Source organism: Pelophylax lessonae (genome assembly GCF_965119305.1).
Source record: "Pelophylax lessonae genome assembly, chromosome: 1".
Classification (NCBI taxonomy): domain Eukaryota; kingdom Metazoa; phylum Chordata; class Amphibia; order Anura; family Ranidae; genus Pelophylax; species Pelophylax lessonae.
The window spans coordinates 390150261-390167145 of record NC_138768.1 but is presented as its reverse complement, the minus strand read 5'-3'; positions in this window follow the sequence as shown (position 1 = coordinate 390167145).

The following is a 16885-nucleotide window of genomic DNA, read 5'->3' as shown; positions in this document are numbered from 1 at the left end:
TCAGTTCCCCTGGATCCCCTTTAGGACAGGCCCAGGCTCCCCATAGATCTCCTTTAGAGCAGGGTCCCCATAGATCCCCCTTTAGAGAAGGGTCCCCATAGATCCGCCTTTAGAGCAGGGTCCCCATAGATCCCCCTTTAGAAAAGGGTCCCCATAGTAATCGTGATGCATCGTGATGCATCGCGGAATCAAATCATATGGAATCACGACCCTAATAATCGTAATCGCATCGAATCGTGAGGTAAGTGAAGATGCGCAGCCCTAATGCATTATATGCATTAGGATAAAAAAAACCTTCTGTGTGCAGCAGCCCCTCTCAGCCCCATAATGATTACCTGAGCCCCCTCTCGATCCAGCGATGTCCACAACTGTCTCAACTGTCCGTGACACCCATCCTTATTGGCTAAGACACAGCAGCGGTGCCATTGGCTCCCTCTGCTGTTAATCAAAGTCAGTGAGCCAAAGAGGAGAGAGAGGGGACAGGGCCAACCCACAGCTCCCTGTCTGAATGGACACAGGGAGCTGTGACTCAGTTCAGGTGCCCCCATAGCAAGCTGCCTGCTGTGGGGGCACTCAAACGGAGGGAGGAGCCAGGAGAGCCCAAGAGTGAACCAAGAAGAGGAGGATCCTGGCTGCCCTGTGCAAAACCACTGCACAGAGCAGGTAAGTATAACATGTTTGTTATTTTTATTGAAAAAAACTTTACAATCACTTTAATCACTTTAAATTTTTGGTGCTACAATGATATCTTCTCCACAGATCTTACTTATAATATTGTCCTTGCAAAAAAACTGTGCAGCCAGAAAATGCATAGCAGCAACACAATCTAATATGTGGAGCCATGTGCCCTATCATAAAGCGGTTGTATACCCCGCTTTCTTACTTTTATCTACAAGTAAACCTATGATAAGGCTTACCTGTAGGTAAAATGAATATCTCCTAAACCTGCACGGTTTAGGAGATATTCACCCTGCATGCAGCTGCTAATGTCAGCGACGCATGCTTCAGAGCTTCTTGCCGGAATCGAGGGCTCGTGACGTCATCACGCCCACAGCCACTCACAGCCCGGGCACCGCTGAGAGGGCTTCATTCTAAGGTGACCATTTCATCATTTTATGCCTTTATCTTGCAGGGTTTTTGTTTTTTCAGCAGGTTTACAACCTCTTTAATAATTTTGTGCTATACTTTGTACTTTGACTTTATAGTGTTTCGTTATCATTAGATCTTTTTGAAAGACCTTCACAGATCAGTTGTATAAATACTGTTCTCAAGTCTTCAGGCATCTAGGTTTGGTAAATGCGTTTGTCAGTTTACACTTTTAAAAGCTTCATTCATCATTTTCTGTAACAAATAATTCCAGAGGGGCTGTGCAAGAAATGTGCTGCATAGCTGACGGAATGAAGAGATCTGTCTTTACATGCCGTGTGGTATTTTAAAATAACTAAGGACGATGGGTGGATTACAGTAAAAACAATATTTGAACATAAATGATGCCTATACAAAAGACACAATAAATACTTCCTAGCAAGCATAGCTGCTTTGTAAATAGCAGAAGAAAGAAAAAAGGAATGAATAAAAGTTCTTTTCATGCTGAAGGGTCTTTTTGTGAATTTGTCTTTAGTGGCTTGCTTTCACTGCTCTGCTTTAAAACCTCAGAAACACCTCTGAAAATCCCCGGTAACTCCTTCCCCTTTAAGCTATTTGACTTCTTCTTTTTTTTCCTTTCACTGCAGGGCCAGGCAGAATCCTCATATGCCCCATCACCTTGCGGTCACACTCATCCACATGGTTTACAGTATTCCAGACTTACATATACATCACCAACACAAAAAAAAGGGGGTGAAAATGACTTCAATATTTTATGTTGGATAATGCAGATGCATAAAAACTTGTAACGTAGCCATCAGCTCTGGAGTCTTATTGGACCAATCCAGTTTCCATAAACACAGTTCAGTGACAGAATAACACAACACTTACACCCAGCCTTTCACCGCTGACTTTTACAGTTTGAGTTAAGTAAAAGCAGCCTAAAGCAACATTTGTATTTATGTAATTGGTTATTTAATCCACTTTTTGTCTTTAACTCTATGCATGTCTCCCAGACTTTATTTAACTACTACTCATTTACTTGCAAAGGACAATGAACTTAGCAGGACTTCAGCCAAAGTTTGATTAATTTATTTATTTACTTTTAGTTCTGGATCGAGTTGAAAACAGACTTGTTTTGTTACAATGACAGTAGGCGAGGGAAACTTCTTCAACTTCTCAAAGGAAGAGGTTCTGCCCAACAAAAAAAATGTGATAAAACATATTTACAAATATTGAATATGCAATATCACAAATATGGCACCAATATTGCATGAAACTTCAGTTTTGTTAGAAAAAAAAATAAATTCCAAGGTCAAATTTTTCCAGCATTGAGCCTTGGTTTATACTTATGCATGCTGAAATGGCAATGTGATTTAGGCCCCTTTTACACTTTTGTGACCTGCGACTTGGGACTGCAAAGTCACAAGACAAGTCGTACTTCATGATTTCCAATGAATGCCATTCATAACTGTACGACTTCAAGTTGCAACAACTTCAAAGTAGTCCCTGCACTACTTTGGGTCAATTTTAATGCGTTTTGAGGTCCATAGAGGTCAGATCTGACTTGAAAAAGGAGCGCGCGCTGGTAACCCACCTCAGTGCGCATGCTCGGAAACGCGTCGTCGTCACGCCGGAAGATCCTGTGGACGTGCAACCCAGTCACCCTGCGGTCCATCCTGCGGTCCAATTCTCATTCTCATGCCCGTGACACCCTCCATTCCTGCCGGACAGGAACAGGAAGAGCGGAGATGATTGCAGACCCTCAGCGGTGACCCCAAGCCCCCAGCCTCCACACAGACACCGGAAGGACCCACCTTGTCTTCCATTCCATTACTTACCCTGATGTAAGTTTTTACTATTGTTTGCCCATTAAAATTACAGTCTTTACTCAGAGGCACCTTTTTTCTCTCTTTGTTTATGTTTTTCTTTGTGAATACTATTCTAGTTTCTGTATGGGTGCAATTTGGCTGGCTCTCTCTTTCTATCCACAACTGCCTCTCATTGACATAAATGCAAAAACACCTCCAATTGACTTCAAAGCAAAATTGCCTCCCATTAACTTCCATACAAAATCACTTCCCTTTGACCTCAATGCAAAAATGCCTTCCTTTGACTTCAATGCAAAATTGCCTCCCATTGACTTCAATGTAAACCCCTTCCTCTCTCGTTTACTTCAATGCAAAATTGCCTCATATTGACTTTAATGTAACTCCTCCATCATTGACTTCAATGCAAAAATCCCTTCCATTCACTTTAATGTAAAAACGCCTTCCCTTCACTTCAATGCAAAAACGTCTGCCAGTTGCAATCCTATGTAAACACTTATCTCTGCGTGCCACTATACTCTAACACTTGCAAATCTGGAACGCACCCCTCCAAACTCGCATAGGATCTTTTTTTGTAATTGCACTCAAAACACAATGTTTGTGGATCACATCTGTGTAAACCACCTCAATAGGAACACATAATATCTAGTCTGTCCTGTGAGTCTGTGTATTTGAAAATGCATCCATAATCGCATATGTGTGAACCAGGGCTGACTGTAGCGATACTGATGTAGGCTTTCCCAGTGCAGTTTGGGCTTTGACTTCTGAGTCCTATGTTGTGCACACTAACCCCTATTAAACCCAACTACTGTATTGCTGCAGGTAGAGTATATTTTCCTTGTGGGTCCTGTGTACAGCACCCTCAACATGTGAGTAGTTTATCACTTTTTATTAATACATTTTAAGAAAGATTTCAGCACTATCAAGTTCCTTTCCTTTTTATGTACATCCCTACCACTGTACACCAGCGAAAGTTATCCCTTGTCGAGGATCCCCACCTGGGGGATTGAAAATATCTGATCCTAGCCTAGGAAGACATTTAGCGTTTTATGACCAAGCCTAACTGCAAGGTCACATGCATTGAGGTGAGGACTCAACCATAAGGGGGTACACATTTGGGGTGCAATTTTCACGAAGCACCCGTTGAAGCACATTGTCACTTTGGAGTATCCATCTGTGGCTTTAATTTGCATGCAGCACTATTGGCACTTTTGAAGAGTTTATTCATTGTGGCAGCACTTTATATTTATTTGGACTTTTCTTCACTATAGATTATGGACTTTTGAGCGCAGATATATTTTTATAACACATTTGATTATTTATTCACTTTTTAGTGGTATATGGCACTGTTCTATTTATATATGTGGGATATATTGTATTATTTTATTACATTTATTGCGCAGCATTTTTTTTTTTTTTGATGTAGAGTATATTTTTCCTGTTTCATTTCATCACATATTTTTATACTATTTAGCAAATGTATAAGCCACTACATAGGCTTAATATGGGATGCAGCTAAGAGCCTATGCATTACAAACAGATAAACAAAATGGGTTCATGGGTCATCAGGTCACCTGTAAATGTTAGTGGAGTTAACTGTTATATACAATAAAGCCTAGATAAAAAATAACACACACACACACACAAGTAGGTTGTTTTTCCTGTATGCATTTCTGTGTTATTTGTAAAAAAAGAATAGTTTAAGGAGTAATAGGTATGGTCACCAAAGGCAACCAACTGCCTATTTTTCATATGTTAGGATATGCTAAACTGTTAAGAGTGCTAAGAGTTCCCATTATTGGACAAATATTGCTGCACAATGCCTAACCAAAAATTGCCTTCATATGTTGGCAAGTAAATCTTATGCAGAGCACAGTAAGTTATTATATAAAATCTTGGGGAAAATGTAGTCCAGATATCTACAGTAAGAACAGTAAAAGAGTAGCAAGCGGTCCTTTCCTTGATCCTCTGAAAACAAGGCTCAATTACATGGAGGCATATTAAAGTAATAATTTTTCCATGAACATATTTTAACTTTTTTTATACAAAGAAGCTATTTTGCTGTTAAAGCTTGTATTTTTTGTGCTAACCCTGTGGCTAAACATTGAATGTATGGAATGATTAGGTTTCAGGTCTTTGTCCTATGAGAAGTTTTGAGGGGGGCAGTTTAAGTAAAATATTGAAGATATTAATCTATAAAATAGTTGATTGGATATGTGCCAATTAGCTGAAACTGTGTCCATGTATATAATCAATTATACTGGTCCCTAACTGACCATTTCAAACATTGCCAGGTATAGCCAGATAATGTAGATGTTCATGGACTTGTATACCATTTATACCATGTTGTAAAATAGTAAAATGGAAATACTAACTAAAACTAGCAAACGATTTTATGAGACAGTCAAAATAGTTTTTGTCAGACTGTCTTAGAGCTCAATTACTGCCTGGAGCTGCGTACAGGCAGTCTATGCTATACTGTGAGGATACAGTTGCTGTACTGACACATATGCATATCTTGATCTGAGAAGGGTGGGTGTGTGGCCCTGATAGCAGACAGACGGACACCTGCCTGTACAGCAACTGTGTTCCATAGAGTAACACGAGGAAACAGTAATCCCAACACCTAGTACCCAGTGCTAGTGACCATCATCCCTGATCAGTATATACAAAAAGAATCCCCAATGGTGTGGGACTATGAATGCCACTAGACACTGTATGTTATAGTTAAAATGTTAGATTTTATTTGGATCAAAACATAAACAATAATACAAACAAAAATTAGAGAACATCAACATTACATACAAAACAGGGCATATAAAAATCGCATGCAATTGACAGACCATGTACCAGACCACATTGAAGATGCTCAGGTGCACACGGTGACCTTTGAACCGGAAAAGAGACCCTACACGTTTCGGAGGATGCCAAGTTCCAGGACCATTTACTACAGATACTCATACGCAGAGATACTCCTAATACGGAATTATTACTCCTTCTCTACAACACATGACCCTCTGTCATTATACTTTCCCTAAATCTTACAGGCTGATCAATAATCACCTATACTATACAAGTGAGCTTTTTCCTTGGAGTGGTCCTTACTGAGCTAATTGTTCTGATCATCGTGGTGCCCCGGTGGTCCTCCAGGGCAACTACTATATTTCTTTCCTCTTCTTCATCCTTGCCTTTAACTGGCTCGTTGGAACTCGGGCATTCCTCCATACGGTATGAACTACTGTTTTTCGAATCCTTTGTATAGACGCCAAGGGCATAGTAGGTGCTTTTTGGAACTCTGGTTGACCCCTGAGGAAGGGCTGTCTTAACGCCCGAAACGCGTAGGGTCTCTTTTCCGGTTCAAAGGTCACTGTGTGCACCTGAGCGTCTTCAATGTGGTCTGGTACATGGTCTGTCAATTGCATGCAATTTTTATATGCCCTGTTTTGTATGTAATGTTGATGTTCTCTAATTTTTGTTTGTATAATTGTTTATGTTTTGATCCAAATAAAATCTAACATTTTAACTATGACATACAGTGTCTAGTGGCTTCCTTTATGTATATCACATAGCTGGTGGTGGAGGCAAGTTGAGAGAGGGCTTCCCTTGCGGCTAAACTCAAGACTCCCCTGAAGATGGAAGAACAGGAGGAGTCAGGCTCAAAGAAGCACTGTTTGCCTGCTGGAGTTGCTTGCAGAGATTCTTTGATGGGAGTGTTGTCAGTTAAGGTGCCCGGGTTGAGACACCAAGATAGTGTCTGCAGACAGATGGTGCCCAAGGGAAGTAGCAGGATTCAGGCATAGCAGGAAGCCAGTTCAAACCCAGGGTCAGGTACAAGGTGTAGACAAGAGCAAGCCTGGTCAGGAGGTTAGCCAAGGTCATACACAGATGAGCAGGGTAAGACAGTCCGTTTAGCAAGCCAAGGTCCGATCAGGAGGCAGGCAGAAGACAGGACCAGGGGCCAACCAAGTCGGTAACAGGTTTTCACAGATGCAAGGTAACACAGGAACAAACTCACTGGAGAGACAAAGATTAACCAGCAACCACAGGGAGGAACTGGCTCCCTTATAAAGGCCGCTTAGCGCCAGCCCAGGCCAGCCATGCATCAGCGCACATTCATGTGTGTGCCAGTGCACATCCGTGCATGCACCTGTGCGCCAGCACACATTTTTGTGTGCCGCCATGCATTCATTCGGCCATGGAATATACTACATTAATGCCAGGTCTTCATGAGCATCTGCTGTAGAGCCCTGTCAGCTCTGGCCCCATAAACAAACCCCTCAATGATGCTAGATGGGCCACAGCACCCACATGAATGAACTCTAGTACATGCCTATTTGTGCTGAGTTTTCATGTGGCTGGTTCAGAAGAGAGGACAAGCAAACACAACCAGACACTGAAACAAAAGCGTATCTCTGGGGAAACCTTTCGCAAGTGTCCATTATTATCCAATATATCCAACTGCTCCTTTCCCTGATATTGGTCAGTTGGGCAATTTGCTGATGAACAAAAACATGGTGGTCACCATCCTAAAGTGAAAAAATCACTCAATTTTCATTCATTAAATATTTATTTTGGGTCAGTGACTCGGAAAGTATTGAAGGCAAAAAAAACCATGCAACTAGCATTTTCCTTGCAATGCCTGCAGTGACGCCGATATACTTGTTTACCACAGATTTCCTTTAAAGTGGAGATAGCTATGCTATTATTGCTGCCTGCTGCAGCCAGTTTTGACTGGAGTGTGATGAATTCTTCATCTTTTAACGAGGCAATCCTATTCCATGCTATGAAAGATTCTCTGGGGTTGATTTACTAAAACCAAGTTTTAGAGAGTACATAACCTGGGGCAGCTCTGCATAGAAACCAATCAGCTTCCAGATTTTTTTTTTTGTCAAAGCTTAATTGAACAAGCTGAAGTTAGATCATGATTGTTTACCATGCACAGCTGCATCAGATTTTACACTCTCCAGTTTTAGTAATTTAACCCCAATATCTTGGAAGGTAATAGAAACAGATGAAATAACATCTCTGATTCTAGCAGATGTTATAGTGTAAAATTGTGTGTGTGTGTGTGTACTGGTAAGAGAAGGAGCTGGAAGAACCAAACAAAGGAGCTTTAATTGTGGGCTGATTATTTTAAGCCTTCATAAAGGGCTGAATTTTCCTATTTGTACTTGAAAATGCTCAGACATGCATATTCTAAATGGGAGTAGCTGATTTTTTTTATTTATTTTTAAAAGTTTATACTTTTTCACAGTGATATTTTTTTCTTCTTTTGCTCTCGCTATATTCATCTCTCTAATATTTTAGTACATGACAATGGTTTCCAAAGCACTTCTGGTTAACTAAAGAGAAAGCAGAAAAGGAAATAACGGAATGTTGCTTAATTTTTCTGATTGAAAGACATAGGCGTTCAGGGGGGGGGGGGGGGGGGGTTGGAGAGATGGGGTGTGAGGGTGGGTGAGTCGCTCCTCTGGCTCATTCATATGTGTGTGAATCTCAGCTTAAATTACTAGTAGTGGGTTTTGTAGACAATTTTTTTTTTTAAACAAAAGAGGAAAAATAAAATGTTTACCTTTAAAGACCAGTAAGATACACTTTTTAGTACATTCATGACATAATAGGACATTACAATGACATAATAAATTTTGCAGTCCATTCACAATTATTTCAGGTCAATGTATAGACATTCACTACACAATTGTATATTACTTACCAAGCTGATTTTTTATATATTGATGCAATGCACACCAGACATATATACTACTGAACATAAATGGAGACTAAGGGGTTAATTTACTAAAGGCAAATAGACTTTAATAAAGTTGTGTCTTACATGGCCAAATTAATGCAGTTGCTCCAGAGCTTAATAAATGAGGTAAAGCTTCACTTTACAAAGAATACCCAATCACATGCAAGGAAGCGGAAAAAAAAATGCATTTTTGTTTACTCATGATTGGGTGATGGAGGTCAGCAGAGCTTCTGCTTATTTACTAAACTCTGGAGCAACTGCTCTTGCAGAGTGCACAGTCTATTTTCCTTTAGTACATCAATCCCTAAGGGTCCATGCACACTGGCTTAAAAAAAAATGCTGAAGTTTTGTGTTCTGCCTGTAGAAGCAGTTCAATGTTATCCAATGTGTCCGTGTACATTAGGACATTAATGGCACTTTTCCACTGCAAGTACCGGCTAGTACCGGCTCGGCTCTACTCGGCCCTGCTTGGCCCGGTTTGCTTTTCCACTGCGGTACCGCATGGTATAGTGTCGGAACGGTTCGGTACGGTACGGTATAGGTTTGCTTTTCCACTAAAGTAGTACTAAAGTTAAGTGGGTGGGATAACAACGGGGTGGGTGTGATTCTCTGACCAATCAGTGGCTAGTAGTGACTGCATGCAAAGGATTGTGGGATATGGTACCAGTTTGGTACCTGTTGGAACCACAATCGAGTAGGTACTGTTTTTTCAGAGCCGTACCGTACCGTTCGGTTCCATGCAGTGGAAAAGCAAACCTATACCGTACCGTACCGAACCGTTCCGACCCTATACCATGCGGTACCGCAGTGGAAAAGCACAAAAGCGTGCCGAACCGGTACGGTTCTATGCAGTGGAAAAGCGCCATTAGAAGCATATTTTAAACATTTAGAGGCAGACAAAAAACCCTTCTGGTTTGTGGTTTTAAACGCAGTCTTCTGGTAAAAAATAAAAAAATACTAATGGCTCCTAAACTCACCTAGAGGCTCCTAAACCCTCCTAAATGTCTCTTAAACTCCTGTAAAAAAAAAGGGAACTGACATTTTCTTTAGTCCAGTGTTCAAGTAGTTTGTTAGGGGAAAGCACAGTATACATGATGATAAGAAGTGATAGACATGCTCAGCAAGTGAAAATAAAACTGCAAAACAGTTGTTAATGTTGAATGAGCACAGTACTAAGGGCCTTCTTTGATGGGCTTCCATGGGCAAATACAACATGCTTTTGAGATTAACGTGAGACTATATTGAGATTATTCAGAAATAATTTCAGGTGCAGCTGACCTGAATTTGACCTGCAGTTGTGAAGCAAACAAAAGTTAATTGACACTTAATTTTAAGCTGAAATCTATGTATTGACGTTAGAGTTTAATTTAGCGCAACAGTATCTGGTTTTAGAGGAAGTGGGTTGAATGACACTGGCCACCATTTGACATGTAAGAATGAGGACATCTAGTGGTGGAAAGGAAGTACTTTGGGGAAAAGCTCCAGACTGAAGTTAAAGTGGTAGTATATTCCACTTTTTTCCTTTTACCTACAGGTTAGCCTATAATAAGGCTTGTAGAAAAGGCTTTTTTTTATTTTAATGCATCCTGGGCTTGCAATATTTTTATCTTGAAAAATTATAACTAAGTTTTGTTTTAGAGCAGATAACACCAACAGATCCTAAAAAATAAGCAAGGCAAGGAGGAATTTGTGAGCAGGAATCAGAGAAAAGCGCCAACATTAAAGTAGGAAATTAAAGAACTGAAGGGTTTTAGTGGACAGTGAATGACAAAGAAATGTTTTGTAAGCTTAGGTTGGGGGAAGAATATGATGGGTTTAGTAAGTTTTTTGCACACTAAGTATGAAACATTAAAGACAATCTTCTTCATCATCTTGGATGAAGTGCAAGAGATGACAATCTTTAGATCTAACTTGTTTTGGTTTTATAAGAGAACGTTTCACCTTATTTGCAGTTTTTTGTTTTTGCTTTTTAAAGATACATATAGATACTAGTCAGTAAGCATGTATAGGAATCAAAATTTTTAACTAAACATAAACATTTAATAAATGAGAGCAGTTTGAAAGTTTTTAAAGTATATCTAAGGGCCTCCTTACTTTCAGTTTACTTTCCTGTTTCTATGCAAACTTTATTGAAATGTCCCAAAAAGACAATTTTCTTAGGTTCTATGGCAGCAGCACTGTGCAATGTGGTAGATTGTGTTACAAAAACAGAACTGCAGGCTGTACTTTTTTTTAGCGCACACCACCACAATGTGGTGTAAACTGGACTGTTAGGAAACAAAGCACTTTGTCTTGTTTTGTAGCAGGACTTCACTGGGTAAGGCTGTCCAGTTCAATCCCTCTTCACCCAGTGTAAATGGACTCTAAAACAGTTTTTTTAGATAGAGTAGGGAATAGTTAAAATTAAAATCCCTATCAGTTTTTTACCATTTGTGTTCCATTCCAGAGATTTCCCTTACTGCCCTGTAGACACAATATGAAGTGGGAAGAAATCTCTCCAAAGTAAGGTATATCCCCTCTTAGGTGGTTGTCAATGGCACAAGTGTCCCCATTTCAGGATTTCCAATCTATTCTTATTTTATTGGCTATTGTTAATTTTCCCTCGCTTTTTGTCCTGGTGACAGTGGGTATCAGCCTTAATAGGGAGGGTAAATCCTCCCAGTGGGGACACAGACAGATTAAACAATAGATTATGAATAAAAGCAAACTGTACTGCTGAAAAGATAATCTCCTTTATGTGCTCAGCTGTAGAAGGCACGCAAAATAATTACTACGTAGAGTTTCACTTTAATGGAAATTAGCTGGGTAACATTCTCAAACATTCTCCCTCTATAAAGTGTTTATTTTATCATTTATATACAGCCTGTTGTCAGTGAATACAATAACTATGAAAGCAATTGATTTTTAGCTGGATTTATAGTTTTAGAAGAATAGTATGTTCAAACGGCTGCTTCTTTCAGCCTGTGTTTTTACTGGCATAGAAAATAAACAGGCTCATGACCCAACGAGTAATTCTGCATTTTTAACTTTTTATGAGCATAATGAAGTGAGAGTTTCTGCAAAAAATATTATGTAAGCTATTCCTTTTCCAGAAAAGTATCCCCTTTTCAAGGGTTATGGGCTTTGCAAGACTAGTTTGACTTATTTTTTTCTTGGTTAAAATGTAAACCTATGGGACTTAATTTCTCTTTATTTCAATAACAAACCTCCCAATTTACCCCACACTAACAATTCAGCACTTTTGTACTTTTAAATGGCCACCCCTAGCGCCTCTTTTAAGTACAAGTACACAAATGTGGTAATTAAATATATTTGCTGAAATACATTTGAGAATTATAAAGATTCTGACATGACACTACACTCATTGAAACTAAAAACGTTTAAATATATTTGGTTCATAAACAATTTATACTAGTTACCCTTGTTAAGGGGGGACTAGGCAAAGTTAATATTTCAGAAAGCATAATATAAATACATGATTTAGATTTTAAGTTTTACTAGCAGTTAAAGAAAACAGGCAAAAAAGGAATTTGTGAAGTCAAGGAAACAGAGTAACCTGATTTGCCCTCATCCCCTCTTGGTTTAATACTTTGCATGTCCATTACAGTAGAAAGCAAGCTTTATTTTGTTGCAGACTGCAGATTGATGTCTTCTTCCTACTTCTACTAAAATACGTTCCCAGTTTTGTTTCTCTGATTTGAAACAATCCACAAAGCTCTCTTCCCCAAACCTGGGCCCCACTATGTATAAACCATGCTTTCCCAGCTAATAAAAGCAGAACATTAGACAGTGACTTCATAAGTCTTTCAACACACTTGAAATAAAAAACAGTTCATAGCAAATATCATACGGTTTATAAAAAAAATAGAGAAACATTTTAAAGCATTTATTTTAAGTGTACTTTATTTAGGCAGTCAGGCCAATAAATTGCTATGCAGATGATAAGATGTTTATGGTTATACAATACAGACTTTGTACACAGAAGAAAAGTATTCAGATGCAGTGATAGCTGGTCCACATGCCCCCAAATCATTGGAAAATAAACAATATTACTAAATATCGCATTGGGTTCATATGAGGTTTGAATAAACCTAGCCTATTACAATCTCTTTGGGTTTGTGTCCTGCTTTGTAATGGTTTTTCTAACATGAGGTATTTAGCAAGCATTCACTTTTCCATACGTTATTTTTACTTTATTTGACAAAATTTGCAATAACGTCTTTCTACAATCCATTTAGAAAATGTTGTATGAATTGTTTTTAGTTTGAAAACTGACTGAATGTGCATGTGTAATGCCTTGAAAGTAGAGAAAAGCCCACCAACACTGTTTCCTGAACTGTCCTATCAACAAAATAAAACAGTTGCCAAAATATTCTAGAGAACCAATGACCCTGGTGTGAACTTGCTGCTCTACAGACTGGAATTTACAAAATATGGTAAAGAATCCAGGCAAAGATTACAGTAAAAAAAAATCCTGTACGAAGTAAAATTATAAATGTAGTGAGAAATGCATATATGGCAGTATTCAATTAAAAACAGTGCAAAGAGTAAAGCTAAAGTACATCCAGCAGATGTATAGTACCCAGACAGAATCCATTCTTTACTGGTCTGTAAATTTAAATGGTTTGTATAGGTCATGGTTCTTTACTTCACATTATGTACTTTGCTCCTAAAACTTCTTTTGGAATAGAACCAATTGGGATCGATATATATATATATATATATATATATATATATATATATATATATATTAGGGCTGTCAATCGATTAAAATATTTAATCGCGATTAATCGCATGATTGTCATGAGTTAACTCGCGATTAATCGCACATTTGTATCAGTTCTAAATGTACCTTAAATTAATACTTTTCAAGTTTTGAATACATTAATCAACATGGGAGTGGACAAATAGACGCTTTATGCAAATGCATGTTTATTATTAGTGAAACCATACTTAACATAGGATGAAGACTGGACATCTATCAAAGGGACCATAGTATCAAAAGTCATATGTTTATCAAAGAACTTGTTCATGTCTATTATACACATGAAAAAACAACAACATAGAAATAAACGGTTCCCATTACTTCTCTTTCTTTACTCAATTTACTTACACAAACCTATTTACATTTTTGCACGATAGGGCAGCTCACTTCTTGTAAACATGCTAACCTAAATGTACATTTATTATTACTGAAATCACCCTAAACAGAGCATAAAGAACATTGACATGTTTTACAAAGAACGTGTTCATGTCTATCAAACAGGTGGGAAAAAGAATATAAAAAACCCACAGGTTCCTCACAGATTATTTCTCTTTCTTTGCACTGAGCCAGTTGCTCAAACAGACGAGCCTGTTTACATTTTCAGATGACAGGGCAGCTCGCTTTTTCTGAACAACATGTCCTGAGAGTGAAATCAATCGTTCACAAGGTACGGATGTGGCAGGTGTTGATAAGTATATGCGTGCAAGGTAGGCCATCTCACTGTGTGCCCCTTCATGATTGGACCACCACTGCAGGGGACAGTCCTCTATGCCAATAGAGGGCTCTGCCTTGTAGCGCTCCACACATTTCTCAATACAGTCCTCTTCATCATCATCAGATGAAGATTCTGGCACAGACATGAGACATGTTATCTTCTTAGGTGGTTCAGTTGTCACTGGTTTATCTGGCTGTGCAAGCCCCTCCCTCTGGAGCAAGGCACAGACTGAACTCCACACCTCAGCTCTGTCAGCCCTGCTCAGACATTTGAGGTCCTTAAACCTAGGGTCCAGTGCTGATGCAACCCTCAGCCATGTGGTGTTGGTTTTTTCCTTCCGTTTGTCCATGTCAGTTGTGAAAGTTTCCTTAAACTTAATTAATGTAGGCTGGGTCATCTTCTGAGACCTCCATCACACGTGATAGATGACACAACGCGGGCAGCACAACTGAGCAAGAAACAAATTTCTCTCCTCCTAAAAGTTCACTCACATACCTGGAATAATAGAGAAAAGCACTTTAGTTAGACATAATGAATCTCTCACTCACTTTCAATCTCTCACTCTTAACACACGCACGCGCACACACACACACACACACACACACACACACACACACACAAACCTAACCATCACAGAAAACTTTCTGCATTTTTACATTTTCAATACAACTCATTCTGTATGATTTATAAGCTGTTTAACTGGACCAACAAATGTCCCCACAAAAACAAGGATTTCAGACATTTCTATTATATTTTGTCCCCATACTGTACACACACACACACACACACACACACACACACATCAGAACATAAATCCACTCTATTATAAATGACACACACACACACACACACACATCAGAACTTAAATCCACTCTATTATAAATGTCACACACACACACACACACACACACACAGTCAAGACACATCAGAACAACATAAATCCACTCTATTATAAAAATGTTACACACACACACACACACACAGACGTCCCCACTTTTGACACAACCTTACTTTGACTGAGAGACAAATATAATAATAATAAGAGTATCAATAAATTACCTGCAGTGTTCCAGCACAGTCTCCAACCTCTTCAGTTTATCAAATTCAGCTGCAGTTGGCATGTTGATGTTGCCTGCATGTAGGGCCAGTGCATCTCTCAATGGTTCTTGATTTCTCTGAACACGCTTTATCATTTCTAGGGTGCTGTTCCACCTAGTAGACACCTCCTGTACGAGTGACTCTTTCTTTTGAAGATGTTTGACTTGCTGCTGTTCAAGCTCGGCTGCGTTAGCAGGGCTATGCTTGAAATGACCCACTAACTTCCTGCATTTTGCCAAGGCGCCATCAAACGGGCTGTTTTGGAGAGAAACTGTGATGGCTCGGTGGAGGCTGTGTGCAATGCAAGGCATATGCTCGAACGGGAGCTGCCTGGCCGCTGCAATCATATTGCGTGCACTATCAGTGGTCACTATTTTAATTTTGAGTTCAATGTTCCACTGTCTGGCTACTTGAAGAAAGTGCTCAGCGCAAACGTCAGCATAGTGTCTATCTTCTGTCTTCATAACAGTCAAAGCGTGAGACTGAAGTTTCCAGTGCGCGTCAAAATAATGTGCTGTGACGCCTAGGTAGCCATGGTTACTGAGGGAAGTCCAATAATCTCCGGTGAGCGCAACCGTGTTTGGCTGTCTCAATGCCTCCTGAACTTTAGCTTTCTCCTCTTCATATAAGTTGTGAATCTTGGTTGTAATGGTGGCTCTTGAAGGTAGTTCGTATGTAGAATCGTTAGATGCGATGCGAATAATTTCAAGTAGACCCTCGTCCTCGACCACATTAACTGGTCTACATGCTGTAGCCACCCATTTAGCTATAGTTGAGGTGAGTCTATTAGTTGTGGACTTATCCATCGATCTCCGCTGCAAACTTTGATCCATTGTGGTCTGCCTTTGACGAGGGGGAGGGGGGCTCTCCGTGTCAGTTGTATGCTTCGCCATCAAGTGATATTTTAAACTCGACGTGCTGCGGTGATAACTTAATTCACATCGACAATAAATGCAGATAACTTTTGTCTTGTCGACAGAACCATCAGACCTCGTTTTGTATATAAATTTTCCGTTCAGAAGACCCCTTTCTTTTTCCATTTCTGTTTGCTGCTGCATCTCTATCTCTCCAACTACGGGCTAGGCCACGGGTCAAACAGGTGATGCGCGCTGCGTTAATCGTGCGTTAAAAAAATTAGCGCCGTTAAAATGAATTTGAGTTAATGCTTTATTATTTATTAACGCGCTAATTTTGACAGCACTAATATATATATATATATATATATATATATATCTTTCTTAATGTCAGATGCACATTTGAATTCACTTAACATTTGCATAGTTGTCAACATCTGAAAACTGTTAGAAGGGACACCTTGAAGTTGAGAAGAAAAATGTTGTAGCACATCACCTGCTTTGGGAGCGGTAAAAATAACTAGCATGGTGGGTTTTACTTTATAGCATATAGTTGTAGAGTAGAGCTTTTCCACTTTGCTTTGCGATGCTGTAGACAAAATAAGACCAGTGGATACAATGAAAGGAAATTAGGAGTGTAATAAACTCAGTGCCTGCACAAATAGACCCCGATATTGATATACAGTACTGTGAAAGTTTTAGGCAGATGTGAAGAAATGCTGTAAATTAAGAAGGCTTTCAAAATGTATTTTATAATTGTTTATTTTTATCAATTTACACAATGCAAAG